Source organism: Aethalodelphis obliquidens, unplaced genomic scaffold (genome assembly GCF_003676395.1).
Source record: "Aethalodelphis obliquidens isolate GAN/ISIS:26980383/991018 unplaced genomic scaffold, ASM367639v1 scaffold33, whole genome shotgun sequence".
NCBI classification, from domain to species: domain Eukaryota; kingdom Metazoa; phylum Chordata; class Mammalia; order Artiodactyla; family Delphinidae; genus Aethalodelphis; species Aethalodelphis obliquidens.
The window spans coordinates 3,818,538-3,824,974 of NW_020837977.1; the positions used below are offsets into that span (position 1 = coordinate 3,818,538).

Sequence of the window (6,437 nt, forward strand, 5' to 3'; positions counted from 1 at the left end):
AGCCATGGCCGCTGAGCCTGCGCGTCTGGAGCCTGTGCTCCGCAGCGGGAGACGCCACAGCAGTGAGAGGCCCGCGTACCGCAAAAAAACAAAACAAAAAAACCACAATGAGAAACCACTGCACACCCAGTAATGGCTAAAACCAAAGCCTGGCAATATAAAGTGTTAAAGAGAGGATGTGAAGTAACTGGACTCCTTACACGCTGCTGGTGAGAATGTAAGGCACAACTAATTCAGAAAACATTTTGACAGTTTTTTCTTTTTTTAAGTTAAACGTATACTAATCATAGGACCCAGTAACTCTACTCCTGGACATTTACTCAAGAGAAATGATTTGTTCACATAAAGACATGTACATGAATATTCATAGCAATTTATTCATAATAGCATAAGCCTAAAACAATGCAAGTGTCTGTCAAAAGGTAAATGGTATAGGGGAGGAAACACACTTTTCCTCTATCTTCTTAGATTCGGTGGCTGGGACATGCAAATTAAACTAACAAACAACAGATTAGCAGGAGGGAAAAAAACAGTTTATTTATGTGTGTAATGCATATACATGCAGGAGAATTCAGTGATGACTAACTCAAAGGGGTGGTTAGAATTTGAGGTTTATATATACCATCTTAAGAAACAGTGATAAATTGTGAAGAAGTGGCAAGACATAGGAAAGGGGCTTTGGGCTTCTAGGGGAGGTAAATTATGAGAAGGTAAACATACGGGAAACTAACAGAAAAGTTATTTTAGTAATATTTATTGTGAAGACCCATCTTGATGTCAACTTTCTGTCTCCAGTAATAAAGGTTGTTTTTCCCTTCCTGATATGGGAGAGAGCAGGGAAGACACCTTCACAAAGGGAAATTTATGCCCTGCTTTTAGGCAGATAGGAGGGCAGAAAACTCTTTCCACATCTGCTGTTTCTCAATTGCCTTCAGATCAAAATAATCCTTATGCCAAAGTGGCATATTCTGAAGCGGCATAATCTGATCCCCTTCAATGAATAAAAAACTGTAGTACAGGCATGCCTCAGAGATATCATGGGTTCAGTTCCAGACCACCACAACAAAACAAGTCACACAAATTCTTTGGTTTCCTAGCTTATATAAAAGTTATGTTTACACTATAGTAGAAGTAGTCTAGTAAGTATTCAATAGCATTATGTCTAAAAAAGAAATGTACATCTTAATTTAAAAATGATTTATTGCTAAAAAGTGCTAACCATCCTCTGAGTCTTTAGCAAGTCATAATCTTTTGGTGGGGGAAGTGTCTGGCCTCAATGTTGACAGCTACTGACTGATCAGAATGGTGGTTGCTAAAGGTTGGCAGGGTAGCGGGGGCAATCTCTTAAAATAAGACAACAATGAAGTTTGCCACATCTTGACATCTCACAGATTGACTGTTCCTTTCACTAACAACTTTTCTGTAGCATGCAATGCTGTTTGATAAGCATTTAACCCACAGTAGAACTTCTTTAAAAATTGCAGTCAATTCTCTTAAACCCTGCCACTGCTTTATCAACTAAGTTTATGTCATATTCTAAACCGTTTGCTTTCATTTCAACAATTGTCACAGCGTCTTTACCAGGAGTAGATTCCATATCAAGAAACCATTTTCTTTCTCATCCACAAGAAGCAACTCCTCATCTGTTAAACTTTTATCATGAGATGGCAGCAACTCAGTCACATCTTCAGACTCCATCTCTAATTCTAGTTCTCTTGCTATTTCTATGATAGCTGCAATTACTTCCTCCGCTGAAGTCTTGAGCCCCTCAAAGTCATCCATGAAGGTGAGAACCAGTTCCTTCCAAACTCCTGCTGGTATTGATATTTTGGCTTCCTCCCATGAATCACGAATATTCTTAATGGTATCTAAAATGGCAAATTCTTTCCAGAAGGTTTTCAATTTACTTTGCCCAGATCCACCAGAGGAGTCACTATGTACAGCAGCTGTAGATTTACAAAATGGATTTCTTAAATAAGAGTTGAAAGTCAAAATTACTCCTTGATCCATGGGCTGAAGAATGGATGTTGTGTTAGCAGGCATGAAAACAACATGAACCTTGTACTCTTCTATTAGAGCTCTTGGGTGACCAGGTACGTTGTCAATGAGCAGTAATATTTTAAAAGGAATCTTCTTTTCTGAGCTTAAAATATTCAAGTAAACCATGTTGTAAACAGGTGTGCTGTCATCCAGGCTTTGTTATTCCATTTATATAGAAAGGCAGAGTAGATTGAGCATAATTCTTAAGGATTATGGATTTTCATAATGATAATGAGCATTGGTTTCACCTTAAAGTCACCAGCTGCGTTAGTCCCTAACAAGAGAGTCAGCCTGTCCTTTTAAGCTTTGAAGGCAGGCACTGACTTCTCCTCTCCAGCTATGAAAGTCCCACATGACATCTTCTTCCAATATAAGGCTGTTTCATCTACACTGAAAATCTGTTGTTTAATTTAGCCACCTTCATTAGTTATCTTAGCTAGATCTTCTGGATAACCTGCTGCTTCACCGTGCACTTTTAGGTCATGGAGATGGCTTCCTTCCTTAAACTTCATGAGCCAACTTCTGCTAGTTTCAAACTTCTTCTGAAGCCTGCTCTCTTCTCTCAGCCTTCATAGAAATGAAGAGAGTTAGGGTCTTGCTCTGGATTAGGCTTTGGCTTAGGGGAATGTTGTAGCTGACTTGGCCTTCTTTCCAGACCACTAAGACTTTCTCCATATCAGCAATAAGGCTGTTTCACTTTCTTATCATTCGTGTGTTCACTGGAGTAGCGCTTTTAATTTCCCTCAAGAACTTTCCCTTTGCATTCACAACTTGACTGTTTGGTGCAAGAAACATAGCTTTGGGCCTATCTTGGTTTGCAATATGCCTTCCTCACTAAAGCTTAATCACTTCTAGCTTTTGATTTAAAGTGAGAGACGTGCAACAATTCCTTTCACTTGAACACTTAGAGGCCACTGTAGGGTTATTAATTGGCCTCATTTCAATGTTGTCATGTCACAAAGAATAGGGAGGCCTGAGGAGAGGGAGAGAGATGAGGGAACAGCTGGTCAGTGGAGCAGTCAGAACACATACAACATTTATCAGTTAAGTTCACTGTCTTATATCGCACAGTTCATGGCATTCCAAGCAATTCAAGGGTAACATCAAAGACCACTGATCACAGATCACTATAACAAATATAAATCATAATAAAAAACATAGAAATACTGCAAAAATTACCAAAATGTGTCACAGAGACACAATGTGAGCAAATGCTTTTGGGAAAATAGACTTGCCCTATGCAGGGTTGCTACAAAGCTTCAATTTGTGAAAAATGCAATATCTGCAAAGTGCAGTAAAGTGAAGTACAATAGAACGAAGTATGCCTGTATATCTTTACGATGGAATACTACTCATCAAAAAAAGAAACAAACTCTTGATACACTCAACATGGATGACTCTTAAAAGAATTATACTGAGTAAAAGAGCACAGTCTACATAATTCCATTTATATGAGATCTAGAAAAGGAAAATCTCATTTATAATGACAGAAAACAGACCACTGGATTGCCAGACCCAAGGCTGCAGGACACTGACCAGAAGGAAAACAAGGAAACTTCTGGGGGGTAATGGAAATATTTTATATCTTGATTGCAGTATTGGTTGCACAAATACATATAGTTAATTAAAACTCCTCAGACTATATACTTAAAATGGGTGTATTTTATGTAAATTATTTTTCAATAAAGTTGGTTTAAAAATATTAAAAATATTAGCAAACTGAATCCAGCACTGCAAAAAACAAAAACTCATTGAAAACAAAACAAAAAGACTCTCATGGCCAAGTTAGTTGTAGTATGTGAATAAAAATCAGTTTAGCATTATTTGAACAATTAATGTCATTTACCATATTAACAAATTAAAAGAGAAAAATATATGATTATCCAGAGATTGGTCATTTGGTAAAATTCAACAATCATTCATAATTTCTTTTTCTTTTTGGCCACGCTGCACAGCTTCCGGGATCTTGGTTTCCCCACCAGGGATCAAACCCAGGCTCCGGCAGTGAAAGCGCTGAGTCCTAACCACTGGGATGCCAAGGAATTCCCAACAATCATTCATAATTTTTTTAAGTTTGGTGCTCTAGGACAAAAGGGAATCCATGAAAGCCAGCAGGAAGTTTTTAGTTAGTATTAGCTATAAATATACATATAGGTGCTACCATTTTATAGCTAATGTGATTTGCTCTACAATTCAAGAAGCATTGTTCAACCTACCAAATTCCAGATCTGGGATGCAAGGAGATATAATTTATAGATCCTGACTTCAGGGATACAAAAAATCTGGTGATAAAGTTTTAAACATAGTCAGTTAAGAAACATCCTCATTTGGAGTGAGATTTAAACATATTCATTTGATTTTTTTTAATTGAAGTAATATTGACTTACAATATTATATGTTTAATCGTACAACATAGTGATTTGATATCTTTATACATTAAAAATGACACCACGATAAGTCTAGTTACCATCTGTCACCACACAGTTATTACATTATTGACTATATTCCCTGTGCTGCACAATTACATCCCCATGACTTATTAAACATGTTCATTTTAAATGCAAAGCAACATATGATTAATACCAAATGGGTGATATCTTTAATTCATTGACAAATATTTATTGAGTGCAAGGCACAAGGTTGGATCTGAGATACAACAATGAACGAGAGAGTTAGGAGACTTTTTTTTAATGAAATCATGTCTAGGGATTTAATTTGTCATACAGGAGAGGTAAAATTGTCTCCTTAATTATTTTTTATTCTCTACATTTTATGTTTATCATTCAAGAATTGTATTATTGAATAGGTTTTCCCCAATGCACAATGTCATGAAAAATTCAGCAGTTCATTAAGGGCTGGGCAGAATTTCTGATTTAGGGTATAGAATACATTATTAATAAAGACACATAAAATTGTTTTCTCAGAAAAATATTGGGAAGGGGGAAACAAAGTTGATTTTGCAACAAAATGGGGGGAGATGGGCTAAACATGAGTCAGCCTCTCATGCCAGAGCACAACCTAAAACAAGTTAAAGGAAATTTTCAGCTGCCGTGCATTGTGAATAATCACATTGTTAATCACTCAGCGTCTCTGTGCTTTGAGTCTCTTCTCTGTTCATTCACTTTGTTACAAAGCAGAAACTAACACACCATTGTAACGCAATTATACTCCAATAAAGATGTTTAAAAAAAAAAGTTAAAAAGTAAATAAATAAAATAAAATCTAAATTAAAAAAAAGAAGAACACTGGGCCCCAAGCATTTTGCATTCATCTTTCCTTCTGACTTCTGCCCTGAAGCGCTTGGGGGAAACTGCTCTCTGTAAGGTCACCAGCGACACCCTAGCTAGCCCGTGGCCTCTTTTCAGCTTAACCTCTGGCTGATTTCATAGCTGGCACCCGTTTTGTTACCCCTCACCTCACTTAGGGATACTTATCTTCCCAGGTCTCCCTCTGCTTCTTCAAATACCCGTCTCAGGCTCCTCTCTCCCAGAGGAGATCTCAGGGACCCCATGGCTGCAGCCACATTAGACAATGATAGCTCCCCCCCTGCCCCCCCGCAAACCCCACCTTTCTCCTGCTTCTGCTCCAGGAAATGCCACCTGAGCATGCCCAGAACTGAAGGTACTGTCCCTCTCTCACCAAACGCCTTCCTCAGCCTGTGCCTCGCCATTGTTAATATCATAGCTCGGGACTTCCCTCGTGGCGCAGTGGTTAGGAATCCGCCTGCCAATGCAGGGGACACGGGTTTGAGCCCTGGTCCGGGAAGATCCCACATGCCGCGGAGCAACTAAGTCCGCGCGCCACAACCACCGAGCCCGCATGCCACAACTACTGAAGCCCACATGCCGGAGCCCGTGCTCCGAACAAGAGAAGTCACCGCGATAAGAAGCCATGTACCGCAAGGAAGAGTGGCCCCCCGGCTCGCTGTAACCAGAGAAAGCCTGCACGCAGCAACGAAGACCCAACGCAGCCAAAAATAAATAAATAAATAAATAAATAAATTTGTTAAAAAAAGTCATCATCGCTCACCTGCGTGCCAAGGCACCGGCCTCAGAATCCACCCAGTGCTTCCACCTCCCTCACCACCACTAGATCCAAATGGTCTCAAATTCTGCCAAGTCTGCCCCTGAGCATCAGCTAAGTCTGGGCACTCTTCACCTTCCACTGTTTCCATTAAGTCTCCAACCTCCTACCCAGACTGTTACCTAGACAGCTTGCCTAAACTGTAGCTGCTGGCCCACCCGCCCCCAGTTTCTCACCTTCACCCCATTCTGCCTCCAGGGGGATCTTTTAACACAATAATCTGTTCATGTTACTTCCCTGCTTTCCTTGAATCTCTCAATGCTTCTCCAATGGTAACAGGTTAAAGTATGAATTCCATAGTATAAGATATGAGG

General features: G+C 39.5%; 1 pseudogene; it reads right to left on the reverse strand.

Annotated features, from left to right (window-relative positions):
* Positions 1-313: 313 nt before the first annotated feature.
* On the reverse strand, positions 314-2,949 carry LOC113631443 (tigger transposable element-derived protein 1-like; annotated as a pseudogene).
* Between the last annotated feature and the right edge of the window lie 3,488 nt (positions 2,950-6,437).